Source organism: Dreissena polymorpha, chromosome 11, assembly GCF_020536995.1.
Source record: "Dreissena polymorpha isolate Duluth1 chromosome 11, UMN_Dpol_1.0, whole genome shotgun sequence".
Lineage (NCBI taxonomy): Eukaryota > Metazoa > Mollusca > Bivalvia > Myida > Dreissenidae > Dreissena > Dreissena polymorpha.
The window spans coordinates 23,636,530-23,656,736 of NC_068365.1; positions in this window are offsets into that span (position 1 = coordinate 23,636,530).

Genomic DNA, 20,207 nt, shown 5'->3' on the forward strand with positions numbered 1-20,207 from the left:
TTTGTTGCCATAGCAACCATAATTTTTTACGTATGAACAAAATGAAATGACGAGCATAATGTCCATTTTGCCATCTATCCATTTTTCAAGTTTCATGAATAAAATATGAAGAACTTTTAAAGTTACCGCAGGATCCTGAAAAGTGTGATGGACTGACAGACAGACAGACAGAGCGAAAACCACAAGTCCCCTCCGGTGAAACAGGTAGGGGACAATAACCGAACTAATAAATATTCTGCCCATTGGGAATTGGCTAAAACTGACTTTCCACAAACTGGAAATCTGAAATTCGAAATTAGGCAATCCAGTAAGATGGCGACGATCACGTGAGCTTCTTTGCATTATCCGTCCGTTTAACCAATTTTAATCGCCTAGAGGTTAAACCACCTTCGACAGCTAATTGGTGTTGATCTGTTGTGTGATGTCAATAATAAGGTGTGAAAAGCTCGTGAGTCAGTGTTTATTACATATATTCCCTATCAGAGCAGTATGTGTAAGAAAAATAAATGAAATAATCCAGACAATTTATTTACATGCTAACGCAGTGTAACTGTTAACAAATATTCACTTTCATTTTTACCCGTTCGCAGAAAGTCCCCGGGAAGCACGTTTTTTACATGCTTCGTATGACGCAATAAAACATTTTTTGGTACATGATCGTATTGCATTCAATCTAAATTTAAATTTGCTCGTCCAATGAAAGCTGTGTCCCATAATGCACTGTACTGACTTTACACATCTGAAAAATGGCGTAGGCTTATGTTGTGTTTATAAAATTCTTAACATATTTGTCGTAATAAATGTTTAAGATTATCTTTTTGTAAGTGATGTTGTAATTATGTTGGATTATCTGATAATTGTTCACATTACAAATGCGGTATGTATAAAGTTATCAATACAATTCGGTTTATATGCATGAATTGGCAAAACACCGCTGTCACCGATATCCACTGAGATCACGGCGAATCGCGATGAATCTTGGCGAATCATCACAAAATTGTGGAGAATCACCACGAAGATTATCTTGCTCTCGCGCGACGGTGGAGTTACGAATCACGTTAAATCACTGTGATTTTCCACTTAAAAATCAAACTGTCCACCGTGACTCCGCGAATAGGCAAAAATCACGGGTCGCGTAGTGTAATGGCCAGGACAAGATCATTTATGGCCATTTTTTACCTTTGAACTCACAGTGTGACCTTGACCTTGGAGATATTGACGTAATTCTTTCGGGCAACACACCGGACAATGATGGTGAACAAATGTGCCAAATGATTTTAAAATCTCACAATGAATGACATAGTTATGGCCCGAACAAGCTCATTTATGGACATTTTTGACCTTTGAACTCAAAGTATGACCTTGACCTTGGAGATATCGACGTAATTCCTTCGGGCGACACACCGGCCAATGATGGTGAACAAATGTGCCAAATGATTTTTAAATCTCACAATGAACAACATAATTATGGCCCAGACAAGCTCATTTATGGTCATTTTTTACCTTTAAAATTAAGGTGTGACCTTGACCTTGGAGATATCAACATAATTCTTTTGCACGACATACCATCCAATGATGGTGAACAAATGTGCCAAATGATTTTAAAATCTCACAATGAACGACATAGTAATTGTCGGGACAAGCTCATTTTTTATCTTTGAACTCAAAGTGTGACCTTGACCTTGGAGATTTCGACCTAATTTTTTCGCGCGACACACTGCCCAATGATGGTAAACAAATTTGCCAAATGATTATAAAATTTCACAATAAATGATTAAGTTATGGCCCGGACAAGCATTTGACCTTTGAACTACAAGTGTGACCTTGACCATGGAGATATGGACGTACTTTTTCACACAACACACCGTCCCATGATGGTTAACGAATGTACCAAGTTATTTTAAAATCTAACGATAAATGACATAGTTATGGTCTGGACAAACTTTCAGTTTAAAACACACTAAGTGACCCCGTGACCTTGTTTTTGACCCGGCATGACCCATATTCAAACTTGACCTATACATCATCTACATACAACTTGTGACCAAGTTTGGTGAAGATCGGATGAAATTTCGGGACAGACCGACAGACCGACCAACCCACAAAGTGACTCCTTAGCCCCCATTACCAATGGTAATGGGGGTATAAATATGAGAAGTAAAAATTGCATCATATTTTTTGTTAACAATCACTCAATGTTCCTGCACATGGGCACTGAACAGTTCCAAGTAAATGTTGTCATGGTTAAATGAAAATAAGTTCTGCAACTCAGATGGTTGTAATGGGGGCATTAACAGCGTGTTCCTGAACAAATTAACACTAAATAGTGTATTTTCATTGATTTATATATCTTTGTGGCCAGTTTATTGACATTTGTATTATATTCTGAGTTGGCATATTATTTCGCAACCAGGAAATAGCTTTCAATAGAATTTTCTTGATAATGATAATTGGTTTGTGCTTTTTAAACTTTAGTCTGTTTAATTATGTTATTGATATCCAACATGTGTTCTGTTGTTTTAGGTACTTCATTGATTCCTTACAAGTATGAATGTGATTTGTTGTGTAAAAATAATTTATTTACATTCTTCAGTCACTGTCATTCACTTTACTATCAGCAGTGCTTTTTTCTCTTAGTGTGGGGAAAAGGCCTGGTCTTCAATCATAGGGGGAAAATATCGACAACACTGAGAGTGGAAGAAAATATTTCCAAGAAAAACGAAACATATTTGAAATGAGCATGATTTAAAAGAGATTAAGTTGGGGGAAGGGGCCTTTCTCTTGGGGGAAGGGGCCTATATAAAGCCCCTGCTAAAGAAGGCAAAAAGCCTTGATCAATATCTGAAAACTTTTATTACAACAGCAATTTGCATACCAGTACCGAATTTTACCATGTATAGCGCGCTCCCATGTATAACCCGCATGCGATTTTTTAAAGCAAAAATGGAGAAAAAGAAAGAATTCAAGATCAAAAACCTGAAAATTGGGCCGAAAATGGCCGCCATTCTTATATTGCGCAATCATTTAATCTGAGTTTTAAAGTAGGGAGCGTTTATACGATCAGGAGCATGGGTTGCAAAGCACTATATTTTCGACAATTTTTAAGATTATTCTCTCGAGAACACCGTATATGTCCTTATTGTCGCGCACTGCGCGTGTTTTTTCAAGACCCCTGCGCGTTAAATTCGAACCACTATTACCTATTCCTCACATTTGAACAGTGTAACATTTTCATTACCTGCCGCTCACAACATCGTATGACATAGTCTTCTGCAGACCCGCAACATCGCAATGTCCAATTTTACGCAAATTGTCCGTGGATCCCATTTTATTTTTCATCGACTTAAATATTTCCCCATTAAGAGATGCTCCCGATTTAATCCAGTTTGACCCGGTATTTCGCGCCGTCACTGCGTCTAGTTGATCGGTATTTATAGTGAGTCAAACAATACACCCGAACGCTCAATTCCATACAGTTGGTGTTATCGGCGTAAAGCCATTAGACAAATATCATTTGTTTGTCTCTATTGAAAGAAACTAAAATGAGTCTATATCTCTATTGTTGGTTTGTAACCTACGTAGTATACTCGCACGGTAGCATATTAATGCAGAGATCGGAAAATCATTGATAAATGTATTCGTCGTTTCAATGCTTAGGGCCGAGAAATTTCGGCAAATCGGAACTCAACTAACGTATAACACTTGCTCAATTAACCATTTAACTCCACCTCCGTTTTTTGCAAAAAGGTTCGAAGGAGAAGCTTTGCACGTGCTATTATTTAATTGGACGATTGCCATTGAGGAACAAACACACGATTGGTTCGGCATGTTGATTGCTAGACAAAGGAAGCCAATTTTGTCGGCGAGAAACTTGTCGCTTTATTGCTTCAAACAGGAAGCGGCTTTCCTTTGATGACGACAAACGGTCAATTCACATAGAGTGCAAATTTTCGGAATTGCTAACATTAAAATTTGGATTAAATTATCAAAATAAAGCAAAAGCGAAGTTGAGAAATATGATTGAAATAATTAGCGTCAGTTCAAATAAGACGTTTTGCGTTGTAAATCAACGAGTTTTCATGACAACAAAAACTTAAACAAACAATACCGCGACGACGCGGGGATTGATATACCTCGATTTTTTTTAATGAACAATCAATAAAGAAGTGTGAAAACACCAACAAAGACATTTTTTCATCTTTTAATTTTTGTCAAAACTGTTACTACCCCGTTCATTCCTACCCTTTCCCGCTTTTTGTTGTTTCGACAACGGCCCTTTCAGTCTATAACATTATAGGGTGTAGTTTTCTGCAATAAAAAAAATGGCGGCAATTGTGAAGATATAGATTACGAAATGGATTTTTTGCAATTTAGCAACCAGGAAAGCGTTGTGTCAATGTATTACGCGCACTGAATTTTTATTTTAAAATTTGAAGGTAAAAAACTGCGCGCTATGCATGGTAAAATACGGTATACAATTATTGAATTTTCAATTGAAAAATTGCTTAACAAATTTTAAACTAATTTTTGGTTTGATTATTTTTCTATAGAATACTGTGAGTGCGGTGTGATTTGTTAGTGTTCAGTGTTGTGTTGTTTATTTACCCTTTAATTTTTCCAATTATCATTATGTCAATAAATTTGAGTCAGTGACATGATGTTTTGGTCCTATAAATCCCAGTCCGGTCCTGCAAGTTTTTTAAGTCCACAGGACCGAATGTCCTGTGGACTATTATTTCTTTTGGGAATGTCTGCAGCATGAGCATTGACGTCTATCTGCAATTTTGAAGACTATAAGGGATTGCACAATTGTTAAATCTTTGCTGCTGTTGGTCTAGGCTAGCGGACGATACACTTTATTTTTAATGGATTCTTTTTTTTTGGATTTAATTGGAAGTGAACTGCATCATAGTGCAAGTGGTTGAAATAATTTAATCTGCAACAAAATGTGCGAATAAATATGCAAACATGTACCACATCACAATATCCGCACGAAAAGCAAGGAGAGTGTGGTCATATTGACAGCTGAATAAAAACTTTGTAGCACATAGAACTATGCGATCATGTATATTGTATAAAAGTTTCTTAGCGCAACAAACTCTTGTACACTTTTCCCGAACTATTTACAGTTTTTTTCCCCCAACAGGTTTTATTTTAATACTTTATATACGTACATAAAAAGTATGACATATAGTACAACTAAGAGCTGAGTTAGTGAGTATAAATATTTAAACTGAAACTGTTCACAATAGTGATGAAGAATACCCCCACAACGCTGCATGTCGTAATATATAAACTCCCGTTGATGCAAACCAAACATACCGTACTTCAGGGCGTGGTGATGACACACTATAATTATATTAAGACTAAAATATAAAGCATGTAATTCTGGGGTTGTGGCAAGTTTTTACATGATTTAAATAAATTGTATACAGAACCACAATACAATGTTACATACCAAATATTGCTGGATATTGCAATTTCATAAGAAAAGTTTTTTATTCATACGTCAATAATAAACAATATGAACCCCAGGGCATATCATTCTTTCAGCCTGGGTCATAATGAAAGAAAGATTTGAAGAGGACTTCTGTAATTATGGTGTTACAAAAATGGGTCATAGGACATGGATGCTTGGGTTGCAACTATATGACAAAGTAAATTTCCATGTATATTGTGTTTTTCAAAAGTATTATATTTGTGAAAACAGCTTGGAGGCGTTAGTGCATTTTAGAATTTGATGTACTCATTTGAATGATAATTATGTACAATTTGTTACTTCTGACTAGTAATTCTTTAGAAATGATTGCTTTAGCAATTTTAAGTTTCAATTCAAAATCCCACCGTAAATAGCATAAAAAGTATTTCTTACGCAGAAATATGGTTCCCCTCTATGCATAACAGCGACTGAACAACAAAATGAACATAAACTGTGTTTGTGAATCACAATACCCCCCTTAAAGGTACTTTGAAGCCGCAAAGCAGTTATTTCGAAGACAATTGTTCAGGTCAAGGCCCGTTATTTCTTAAACAAGAGGGCCTAGATGGCCCGAATTCGCTCACCTTCTTTTTCTAGAGTGTTCACAAGGTTTCTCGATAGTCATATAAGGAAAACTGCCCACCCACCCCCCCTGGCAGCCATGTTTTACGACCGATCGGGACCATTTTCGAACTCATATGAGATATAAATAAAACCAATGTTTTCACCAAGTTTCATAATGATTGGGCAAAAAATTTGACTTCTAGAGTGTTCACAAGCTTTTTTTACTATATAAATATAAGGAAAATGCACCCCCCCCACTCTCTGGTAGCCATGTTTTTCAACAGATTGGAACCATTTTCAAACTCAACTCTAGTATCTAGGAAACAAATGTTCTGACCAAACTTTATGAAAATTGGGCCAAAAATAAGATGTCTAGAGTGTTCACATGTTTTCACTATACACTTCAACACCGTTATTTCGAAGTCGTCGGGACTGTTAAAAAAACTTTGGATTAACGATAATTCGAAATAAACATTTGACAGACGACTTCTTTGATTCTGAAAAAAATACAACATTGTGGAATTCGCATGGTTCGGTCATATTGTACTTTTAATAATTGTTTTACTTAAAAACGTAAACTAGTCAGATAGCAATAGATTTCTACTTGTAACAAACGGAGGAATAAAACGATTCTTTTTCTTCTTTTTATTTTTCTCTAATTACAGAACATATAAAATATAATGCATAGCGCATCATACATGTAAATACATATGAATACATTTTCGGAAATGAATTAACTTTGTTTTTAATAAGACACGATGTCTTTCTGAACACCGGCGTCAGCAGCACTAAACTGGACGCGTGTAACATATTTCTCCATTGTGTCAAGGAAATTGAAGAACTGGCTTCCGCTCGTGTTTTGCTTGCAGAACTGCCTTACGTCGTTGATGCATGTGGTCACACGTTGATTCGATATTATGTTCATTTAAGTGTTGTCAGCCTTGTCGTCGGCTTTTGACGACATTATAAAATTAACATGCTACGCGCAGGCGACAATGGTGAAATTATCGGTTTTGATGCACAACACGCAGACGAAATAGGTGTGAAATTACGCTCAGTGTTTTGCAGTTTTGACTTCGGATTAAAGATGGATAATAAGGTGCAAATTATAGTGTTGGGACCGACATAATCACTTAGAATTAACGATTTCTTCGGTTTAACGAAGTTCAGATTAACAATGAAATTTTACATTGAACAAAGAAGAACCACAATCGGGACCCGAACAATACTTCGAAATAACGGTGACTTCGGATTATCGGTGTTCAAAATAACGGTGTTGAAGTGTATATATTAGGGATGTCAACGAATATCAGAATATCCGAATATTCGGTCCCGGACCGAATATTCGGATACTATTTTCCGAATCGAATATTCGGAAGAAAAAAATAAAAAAATCGAGTAATTTTAAAGACTTTGTATTCGTGAAATTTGCTTCAAACATTGTACAAAAAGTCGTTCCTCGTGTCATAATGTTTAGTCGGGATAATTCGTCGCTATGGTGATGACAGTATACCGGTCATAAATCCCGCTAATTGCCTAACAAAGACAGTCACTTTGTGTCAAAATTATGATAGGTTCTAATCGCATCGGCAATCAAAACACCGACCTGCACTTGATCCAATGACTCGAATTACATTTAAAATTATCAAAGATTAAATGAGTAAAGGAAAAGCCGACTTGGTGTAAAAAAACAAATAAGACCGTATGGCAATTAAAACACCGACCCGTCTTGATCTAATAACTCGAATTACATTTAACATGATAAAAGATTAAATAAGTAAAGAAAGTGCCGACTTGGTGTGAAAAACAAAAAAGATTGTATGGTTATAATCACGTTGTCCAATCAAAAAAGCTTTTAGAAAATAATTTACTCAACCTCTAACCGAGCAAGAGAATTCTGACGAACTTCAGAGATATTTGCTTGTGAAAATGGAGCCAACCGCTAAACCTCTTGACTGGTGGAAACGTCACGAGAGCCAATTTCCGAAAGTCGCGTATGTTGCTAGGAGTGTTCTATATGTACCTGCAACTTCTATGCCATCTGAGCGCATATTCTCAACCACTGGATTGCTCATCAATAAACTAAGAAATAGACTCGCCAGTGATCTGGTAGACGCAATCGTGTTTTTAAATAAGAACAATGTTCATGTGCCCAGTGACGCCGATCCGAGTGACTTTTAAATGTGGCAACGGTGTTTTGTTTGCATGTGTTCGCTATGTAAATGATACGTTTAAGTTCAGTTCAAATTATTTATAGATCTAACTGTTTTGTCATGTAATTATTTTGTCGTCATGTAAATATTATGTTTCTCGTTCTATTGTTGATGTACAATATTAAAGCACGTGTTCGCTATGTAAATACTATCTTTAAGTTTAGCTTAAATTATTTATAGATCTAACTGTTTTGTTATGTAATTGTTTTGTCGTCATGTAAATATTATGTTTCTCGTTCTATTGTTGATTAAAAATATTAAAAGTTTAAAAACAGTTTTCGTCATTCAATTTTAACAATTAGCGACGGCAATGCTGTGTCAATATTTAGTCACTTCCGGGGAACTTCCGGTAAAAACGAAAGTAGAATTCATAGAGTAATGGTACGGTAAACATAGTTGATTTTTTTCTAACAGATGTTGATCGAATATCCGAATATTCGTTCGGAAGGATGACCGAATATCCGAATACCAATATCGGTATTCGTTGCCATCCCTAGTATATATATATATATAGAGAGAAAACTGCCCCGCCCCACTGGCGGCCATATTTTTCACCGATCTGGACCATTTTCAAACTCGTCCGAAATTTCAATAAAAACAATGTTTTGACCAAGTTTCATGATGATTGGTAAAAAAATGTCACTTCTTCACTGTTCAAAAGCCATTTTTACTATATAAATATAAGGAAACTGCCCCGTCCCTGTGGCAGCCATGTTTTTCAACGGACCAGAACCATTTTTGAACTTAACTCATGTACCTAGGAAACAAAGATTCTGACCAAACTACATGAAGATTGGACCAAAAATGTGACTCCTAGAGTGTTCACATGTTTTCACTATATACATTTAGAGAAAACTGCCCCGCCCCCTGGTGGCCATGTTTTTTCACCGATCTGGACCATTTTCGAACTCTTTCTAGATATCAATTAAACCAATGTTTTGACCAAGTTTCATGATGATTGGGCAACAATTGTGACTTCTAGAGTGTTCACAAGGTTTATCTATAGCCAAATAAGGAAAACTGCCCTGCCCACTGGCGGCCATGTTTTTCAACGGACCAGAACCAGTTTTGTACTCAACCAACATATCATTAAGACAAACATTTTGACAAAATTGCATGAAGATTGGGCATGAAATGTGAATTTTACAGTATTTACGAGGATTTTTTTTTTACCTAGTGACCTAGTTTTTGACCCAGCATGACCCAGTTTTAAACTCAATTGAGGTATCATAGGGACAAATCTTCTGACCAAGTTTCATGAAGATCGGACAAGAAATGTGGCCTCTAGAGTGTTTACAAGGTTTCTCTATAGCCAAATAAGGAAAACTGCCCCGCCCACTGGCGGCCATGTTATTCAACGGACCGGAACCACTTTTGAACTCAACCAACATATTATTTAAACAAACATTTTGACAAAGTTACATGAGGATTGTGCATGAAATGTGACTTCTACAGTGTTTACAAGGTTTTTTTTACCTAGTTTTTGACCCAGCATGACCAAATTTTGAACTCGATCGAGGTATCATTGGGAAAAATCTTCTTACCAAGTTTTTTGAAGATCGGACAAGAAATGTGGCCTCTAGAGTGTTAACAAGGTTTCTCTATAGCCAAATAAGGAAAACTGCCCCACCCACTGGTGGCCATGCTTTTCAACGGAACAGAACCACTTTTGAACTCAACCAAAATATCATTAAGACTAGAAATGGCGCGGCAGAGGCCGACGCGTATCCCCACGCCGAATGTTTGACCTAGGTGTGCCCCAGGGTTGGTAATGGGGCAATGCATAGCTGAGATTGACCGTATTGTCATAAGAGAAGTTCATCATCAATTAGAAGTGAATTGGTGTAGAAATGAAGAAGTTATAGTAAAAGTCAATTTTGGGTGGGTGTGACATATGTGGGCAGGGCGCCCCAGGGTTGGTAATTGTGCCATGCATAGTTGAGATTGACCGTATTGTCATAGGAGAAGTTCAGTATCAATTTGAAGTGAATCGGTGTAAAAAAGAAGAAATTATAGTAAAAGGCAATTTTGGGTGGGTGTGGTCTATGTGGGCGGGGCCCCAGGGTTGGTAATGGGGCCATGCATAGTTGAGATTGACCGTATTGTCATAAGAGAGGTTCAGTATCAATTTGAAGTGAATCGGTGTAGAAATGAAGAAATTATAGTAAAAGGCAATTTTGGGTGGGTGTGGTCTATGTGGGCGGGGCGCCCCAGGGTTGGTAATGGGGCCATGCATAGTTGAGATTGACTGTATTGTCATAAGAGAAGTTCAATATCAATTTGAAGTGAATCGGTGTAGAAATGAAGAAATTATAGTAAAGGCAATTTTGGGTGGGTGTGGTCTATGTGAGCGGGGCCCCAGGGTTGGTTATGGGGCCATGCATAGTTGAGATTGATCCTAATGTCATAAGAGAAGTTCAGTATCAATTTGAAGTTAATCCGTGTAGAAATGAAAAAATTATAGTAAATGGAATTTTTTGGTGGGTGTGGCCTATGTGGGCGGGCGCCCCAGGGTTGGGATTGGGGCCATGCATAGTTGAGATTGACCCTAATGTCATAACAAAAGTTCAGTATCAATTTGAAGTGAATCCGTGTAGAAATGAAAAAATTATAGTAAATGGAAATTTTTGGTGGGTGTGGCCTATGTGGGCGGGGCGCCCCAGGGTTGGGAATGGGGCCATGCATGGTTGAGGTCGACCGTATTGTCATAAGAGAGGTCCAGTATCAATTTGAAGTGAATCGGTGTAGAAATAAAGAAGTAAATGTAAAATAACCTAAAAAAATGAGTGATAATTTCTGACGCGGCCCCACCCCAACCGCTATAACTTTTGACCCAGGGGTCAGATCAAAATTCCAAATAGTGCAGGGTCGCACATATGCTCATAGCTACCATGTGTGTAAGTTTCAAGGTACTCGTGCTTTTAGTGTAGGAGGAGATAGTGGCCAGGACGGACGGACAGACAGACGGACGGACGGACGGCGGAGATAACCACAATATCCCCACCTTTTTTTCAAAAAGCGTGGGGATAACAAACATTTTGACAACAAGGGCTGTTTGTAAAACATGCATGCCCCCCACATGGGCTGTCAATTGTAGTGGCAGCCATTGTGTGAATACGCTTTTGGCAATGTGACCTTGACCTTTGACCTAGTGACCTGAAAATCAATAGGGGTCATCTGCGAGTCATGATCAATGTACCTATGAAGTTTCATGATCCTAAGCGTAAGCTTTCTTGAGTTGTCATCCGGAAACCATTTTACTGTGTCAAGTCACCGTGACCTTGACCTATGACCTGGTGATCTGAAAGTCAATAGAGGTCATCTGTGAGTCATGATCAATGTACCTATGAAGTTTCATGATCCTAGGCGTAAGCGTTCTTGAGTTATCATCCGGAAATCATTTTTCTAAGTTGAGTCACCAAGACCTTTACCTAATGACCTGAAAATCAATAGGGGTCATCTGCGAGTCATGAGCAATGTACCAATGAAGTTTCATGATCCTAGGCATAAGTGTTCTTGAGTTATCATCCGGAAACCATTTTACTATTTCGGGTCACAGTGACCTTGACCTTTGACCTAGTGACCTGAAAATCAATAGGGGTCATCTGCGAGTCATGATCAATGTACCTATGAAGTGTCATGATCCTAGGAATAAGCATTCTTGAGTTATCATCCGGAAACCATTTTACTATTTCGGGTCACTGTGACCTTGACCTTTGACCTAGTGACCTGAAAATCAATAGGGGTCATCTGCGAGTCATGATCAATGTACATATGAAGTTTCATGATCCTAGGCCTAAGTGTTCTTGAGTTATCATCAGGAAACCATCTTGTGGACGGACGGACGTACGGACGGACTTACAGACGGACCGACATGTGCAAAACAATATACCCCCTCTTCTTCGAAGGGGGGCATAAAAATACATGAAGATTGGGCATAAAATGCGATTTCTACAGTGTTTACCAGATTTTCTTTTTTTTGACCTAGTGACCTAGTTTTTGACCCAGCATGACCCAGTTTCGAACTCGATCGTGGTATCATTGGGACAAATCTTCTGACCAAGTTTCATGAAGATGGGACAAGAAATATGGCCTCTAGAGTGTTAACAAACAAATGTGGACGGACGAGGGATGAACTGACGACGGACAAAGACCGATCACAAAAGCTCACCTGAGCAATCAGGTGAGCAAAAAATCAATCTACCAAAACGAAATTCAAACTTGACCAGTAAGGCATAAAGTTAGACTCTCACACACAAACAATAAAATCAATATCAAAAAGCGTTTTGAAAATAATTCCGGAAAAATGTTATTTTAAAGAAATTTCCAAGGCATGTAACTTCTCCAAAAATCAATGAAGCGAAAAGAAACTCGGACTTGATATGTAAGTCATGCAGGTTGTCTTGCCAACCAAAAATCAGGCCAATATCTGAAAGTATTTATAAAAAAACAGGAAAACTGTTATTCTCGGAAAAATATGTAAGTCTAGGCCCATTACTTCTCCAAAAATAAAAGGACCGAAACGAAACTCAAACTTTATCTAAAAGTCATTCAGGTATAATCACATTCTAAAAACCAAGGTAAATACCTGAGAGCGTTTAGTAAAAACAAGAAACCGTCAGATACATATGATGCTCCCCAAAGTTTTTTTTTGTCACAATATTGCACTATATATTCAGATAAAAGGAAACGTCTTGAGGGCACAGTAGTTGGGGGGGACAAAAAAAAATTTAAAGAAAATTTCAAAGGGCCATAACTCTGTGAAAAATCATCCGACCAAATCCGGCTGATAATATGAACATCTCCTCTTGGTAGTGAAGCTTCCCATAAAGTTTCATTGAATTCCGGTCATTAGTTGCTGAGAAATATCCCGGACAAAAATTGTGCACGGAGGGACACACAGACACACGGACGAAGCGGCGACTATATGCTCCCCCCCAAAATAAATTTTGGGGGAGCATAAAAACCTCCGTAAACAGAATACCGGATGGATGGACAGCCTGACAGAAAGCCGGTGGGACAGCCGGTGGGACAGCCGAAGGACGGACTGACGGACAGTCCGACACTATATGCCACCATACTGGGGGGAAACAGTATGAAGCAAATAAAATATACGCTGTTAAATTAACATATCCCATAATGAACAAGACTATTGTCAAGCAAAATGGTCCCCTACCGGTGAAACTCCACCATTGTCAGATTTTTTTATTTATTTTTTTATTTGTTGCCATTGCCATATATCCATGTTTCAAGTTTCATGAAAAAATATGAAGAACTTTTAAAGTTATCGCAGGATCCAGAAAAGACATACTGACTGACTGACGGACACACAGAGCGCAAAAAATAAGTCCCCTCCGGTCACGGTAGGGGACAACAATTAGAATGTTACATTTTAATCACATGCACCCAGTCTACGCTTCTTCGTGTTGACGATAATATGTATTCACATCATTGAACTGTCGCTATAATTTATACATTTTGACCCCAGTAGCATGATTTCAACAAATTGGGAGAGGACTATCAAAAATGGTATATGCCAAATATTACGCCCCTGTGTCTTGTCGTTTTAGACAAGATGTTTAAAGCTATTTTGCTTAATTATTCTATATAAAGCAAGAGAATTCGTGTGCGCAGTCATTTTAACCTCAGCGGAATGATTTTAACACAAGACAAACAGCCTCCACTAGACGCTGCTACACACCAAATATTTAACTCATAACCCTTGTGGTTTCAGAGAAGGGGATTTCTGAAGTTTTCAATATTAAAACTTATTTAAAACTATGGTGACCTAGTACGTATGCAAAAGGCCAGAATATCAGAACAACTGTGAAAGAGAGTCACTCAAAGATCATTCCAGTTAAAATCTGTTTAGGCGCTCAAGAGGAGAAGTTGTTACAAGACAAACAGCATGTAAATATAAAGCAGTGTCAATAGCATTTAAAACAAGAGATTGCCAAGCAAAATGGTCCCCTACCGGTGAAACTCCACCATTGTCAGATTTAGAAAAAAAAAAATTGTTGCCATAGCAACCATAATTATTGACGTAGGAACAAAATGACTTGCATAATCTCCATATTGCCATCTATCCATGTTTTAAGTTTCATGAAAAAATATGAAGAACTTTTAAAGTTATCGCAGGATACAGAAAAGTGTGACGGACAGACTGACAGACAGACTGACAGAGCGCAAACCATCAGTCCCCCTCCGGTTTCACCGGTAGGGGACAACCACGACATTTTACCATTTACAGACATATGGACAAACAGACTACAATCTAGAAGACCATAACATTACTTCATACAAAGTAACATATTTACATCACCACAGTTGTGATCTATTGTTAAATTTATTTTTCAATTTTATTATCGTCTCCTACCGGTGAAACCAGAGGGGACTTATGGTTTGCGCTCTGTGTGTCCGTCAGTCAGTCTGTCACACTTTTCTGGATCCTGCGATAACTTTAAAAGTTCTTCATATTTTTTTGTGAAACTTGAAACATTGATAGATGGCAATATGGAGATTATGCACGTCATTTCATTTTGTTCCTACGTCAAAAATTGTGGTTGCTATGGCAACAAATATAAAAAAATAAATAACAAGAAACCATCGGAGACGGGTGATGCACCACAAAGTGTTTTTTGGTCACAATATTGCACTATAAATTCAGATAAAAGGAAACGTCTTGAGGGCACAGTAGTTGGGGGAACAATAATATTTATAGAAAATTTCAAAGAACCATAACTCTGTGAAAAATCATCCGACCAGAACCCGCTGATAATATGCACATATCCTCTTGGTAGTGAAGCTTCCCATGAAATTTCATTAAATTCCGGTCATTAGTTGCTGAGAAATAGCCCGGACAAGAATTGCACTTTTTGTACAGTTTATAGAAAATTTCAAAAGGCCAAAACTCTGTAAAAAATCATCCGACCAGAACCTGCTGATTATATGCACATCTCCTCTTGGTAGTGAAGCTTCCCACAGAGTTTCATTGAATTCCAGTCATTAGTTGCTGAGAAATAGCCCAGATAAGAATTGTACTACATGTACAGTTAATAGAAAATTTCAACGGGCCATAACTCTGTGAAAAATCATCCGACCAGAACCCGCTGATAATATGCACATCTCCTCTTGGTAGTGAAGCTTCCCATGAAATTTCATTGAATTCCGGTCATTAGTTGCTGAGAAATAGCCCGGACAAGAATTGCACTTTATGTACAGTTTATTGAAAATTTCAAAGGGCCATAACTCTGTGAAAAATCATCCCACCAGATCCACTGATAATATGCACATCTCCTCTTGGTAGTGAAGCTTCCCACAAAGTTTCATTGAAATCTGGTCATTAGTTGCTGAGAAATAGCCCAGACAAGAATTGCACTATATGTACAGTTTATAGAACATTTCAAAGGGCCATAACTCTGTGAAAAATCATCCGACCAGAACCCACTGATTATATGCACATCTCCTCTTGGTAGTAAAGCTTCCCATGAAATTTCATTGAATTCCGGTCATTAGTTGCTGAGAAATAGCCCGGACAAGAATTTCACTATATGTACAGTTTATAGAAAATTTCAAAGAGTCATAACTCTGCGAAAAATCATCCGACCAGAACCTGCTGATAATATATATATGCACATCTCCGCTTGGTAGAGAAGCTTCTCATAAAGTTTCATTGAATTTCTGTCATTAGTTGCTGAGAAATAGCCCAGGAAGGAACGACGGACGGATGGATGAAGCGGCGACTATATGCTCCCCCCTAAATAAATTTGGGGGGGGCATAAAAAATGATGACAATGGTGGAGTTTCACCGGTAGGGGACCATATTGCTTGACAATAGTCTTGTTAATAGTGTTTTCTGGAATTATTGCATACAATCCATATAAAGTGTTTATTCAATAAACCTTTTTAACATTTAATTTATATTAATATAAGTTATTCTGTAGTTATAGTGTAACAATATTAAAGGATAGCCCTTGTAAATAATGTATGTGTCTAAAATTCCATAAAGCTTTACATGAAAAGGACTTATTAATTTCTACAATTTTTATCAGAGATAAAGATTATGATGATCATTACAATATGTCATTATTGGAAAGGCAAAATACTGTTATGCTTACTTAATAACTGGAGAGTAACATCAGTGCTTGACACAGCTTGTGGTCCAATACCACTCGTACATCTCCACTGATCTCCATTCTGATCACGAGTGAGGTCTTTAATGATGCAGGTATACTCCCTGGATCTGCAGCTGCACAACATGTAACTGGGAGGAGCAGGTATTTCAGAGTTGCACTGGTCAGTGCCGCTTATTATTGTTATCACTATATTGATTTCATATGTATCACCGGGTCTTTTCCTTTTCCAGATGGCATAATCATCAACATTTGACTGTAGAGTGCATTTCAGCTCCAGTGAAGAGTACTCAGCCTGCATGGTGGAATTGGAAGTCAGCGTAATCTGTCCATAGACCACTGAAAAAGTTTCACAAAATAATGTTTTTACAGTCACACATGCCATGACATTATCTTCTAATATTGGCAATAAGTGGCTGCATCGAAAGTGCTCAGTTGGGACAATTAAGTTAGGAGTTACCACCATATAAACATTAGGCACTGAAACAGATAACAATATTAATAGAACTAATGAGCAAGACGAATATATGAATATGCACATAATTGATTTTAACATCGAGTCTCGCCCAGGCGAAACGATGTTCATCACTTTATGAACATTCATGAATGTTCATGAAGAATCATGAACAGTTCATGATTGGTTTATAAAGGCAGTTCAAGAACAAATATTCGTGAAAGTTCATGAACTGCTTTCATGGACTGTTCATGAACTTTTAAGGACATGATTATGAACCATATGATAAACTTTATGAACAATCTGATTTCATGAAAAGTTCTTGAAAAATACTTGAATAAAAAGATTCATGAAATTTCATGAAAAGAAAATTTCATTTTCAAAGGTCATTTTTTGTTTCATGAAAAGTTCTTGAAAAATTCCTGAATTTTTTTTTCCCTGAAATTTCATTATTAGATAAATTTTCATGAACTTTCAATGAATTTTCATGAATGTATAAAGACAAAATTTAGACAGTATAATGCATGAAAGTTCATCAACTAGTTTCATGGACTGTTCATGAACTTTTAAGGACATGTTTATGAACCATATGATGAACTTTACATGTATGAACAATCTGATTTTATGAAAAGTTCTTAAAAATTACTTGAATAAAAAGATTCATGAAATTTCATGACAATATGAATTTTTACGAACTTTTGATGAATTTTCATGAATGTCTAAAGGCCATTTTTGTTTCATGAGAAGTTCTTGAAAAATTCCTGAAAAATATATTCCTGAAATTTCATGATTAGATAAATTTTCATGAACTTAGCCGCCACTTAGAAACAACATAAGCAATATTTTGTCACATGAAGCAACATATCCAAATTTGAAATGGATCTACTTTTTGAGTTAAAAAAATTATCTATTTTAGTTAATCAACCAACACAATACAAAACGTATCAGTTCTTAATTACTTTAATTTGAATATTTTTGCCTTTTTTAAGAACTAATGAAGAACTTTTCATGAATCCTAAGAATACAAAAAGGGTTCATGAAATATTCTTGACTTGGTTTATCGAAAAATTTGGAATAAATAATTAAAACTATACATTAGCCTGAACTACTAAAAAGGGTCACCAGTAAAAATGAAAAGTTCCTGCCTCACAATCAAAGGTACCCACATTTGCCAGAAACACCATACTAAATTTGCGACTTTTTACATGTGAGCATATTGAGGAGTTCAAATGTTCAAAAATAGATAAAAATGAGTATGACTTTAACATGTAACAGGGGAAATAAAGCAATGCAAAATTAAGACATATGGCATATTTAATCATTCAATCATACCAGTTAAAAGGAAAATAGCTTCATTAATGAATAGTGATTAATAACATTAAACTTATTATTATATACAAAATATAAACATGATTTTCATGGTTGATTTTTGCAGAACTCCGCCTGGGCTGACAGTCTGAGTTCTTCATTATGAAAATGTTCTTGACATGATTTTTATCAAAACGTTTCTGTAGAGTAAGGTTTATGTTCCTTTTCACGCGAATTTCTATATTATTATATCCATCACCCTTTAAAATCTCAACAGGCTTGCCCTCTTCAATAAGCTCCTTGAGTCCCTTCTCACCACTGACACTCCAGTAAACTTGTGGACACAGTCAAGTGCACGTGCAACCTGGCCGGTCTGGTTTCTTTGCCGCCACTGCCACGTTTCACAGATATGTTTCACAGATACGATGAGACATGACCTACTTCACTATATGCCCTCCATACTTTTGCTTGGACATCAAGAATGTGTGTGCTGAAATAAATTTTTTGACTTTATAATAAAACTAGAACCATTGCTGAAGGAGAACTAAATATCACCCCTGACAACTAACTTGGACAGTAAAACAAGGACAACTGAACAGGGGAATTAAATCCATGAAAATGCAGCTATTGTACATATGTAGTAATGTTTGTGCACTATTTATGCATGAAGTTTGGAGTTGATATCTTAACAAGTTTAAAAGTTAAAAATAAACTGACAGACAGACGGTCAGACAGACATACATTCCTAAATTGTTTTAATAAAATTAAATGTAAAGTTTTGCTTCAGTGACAATCTATTGCTTCAAATGAAGTGTTTGTTACAATTAACTTGCATTTTAGACTGCCGAAACCCAGTTTATGCCATGAAGTATCCTGAGCTACTGACATGCCTTTTCGACGGTGTTACACAGTTACTGCCCCCGATAATTCCCTCCTCGCCTTGCCTTTTTTCTGGAAAGAAATGACATCTACAGTTTACTATAATTGACATTTTCTTCATGTTTAATATTTAACAAAACAATTGTAGTCTAAACCGGGGTCAAAAATACAAGCACTTGTATAGGAGTACCAACTGACGTGTTTAATAGTAAGTGTGATATAATCCATAGTGTGTAAGTGTCATTGCTTTTACTAATTCAGACATTCGTGACAATGCATGTCATTACTAGTATTTTATATGATGAACACTTTCAAACTGGATTAATAAATAAGGGAAAACAACATTCTTCATCCAAATTTAATACCAAATACATGTATTATTCCTAATGGATACGAAACTGACCATTTATGCTACATTTAATTTATTAATTGAAAAATGGGATATACATTAAAAATCGCATAAATCAGTGAAAAACCTACATTTCCATCTGAATTGTCAATCAGCGTCCAAATTCGACAATCCGGCGACCGCGACAGTATTTTCACTTATAGTTTTCTTTGTAGTTATCAGCACTTCCGTCCAATAGTTGACTTTTATCATTAACTCCAGTCACATAAATATGATCAACAATTACAATTATATCAATCTTTCTTTTAAACACAGTCTTTCAAAACCGTAACTTCTCCAACAAAACACAAAGTTCAATTACTGAATGATCCTTCAAACTATGATCACTGGATACGTTCTTCTCTAGACATTGTTTCTCTGCGTTTATATGAACTCCCGAAGTGTAGTCGTGGTCTAAATTACTGTTTATTTCACTTTAACTTACTGGAAACGCCCCCGTATGTCACGGATCGACATTTTGACAAGTCGCGAAAATAGATGATAGGAAATGCCGGTCTACACCAGAAGTGACATTACGGCGTTATTTTATTTAAACGTGTTCAGTGATTCGTTCTTGTCAACAAATATTGTGGTCTGCAGAGTTTACTATACGCTGTTCTACTGGGGAAAAAGTGACAAACAAACAGGTAAACACTTTAAGAATATTATGTAAAGTATAGGATGAAACATGTTGTAACTCGCAAATTTCTATTGCAATGATGAGTCATATATTTTCGTGGTATTAAATATTTATCATTATGTTGGGAAGTTTTGCTTGTGCTCTTTGGAA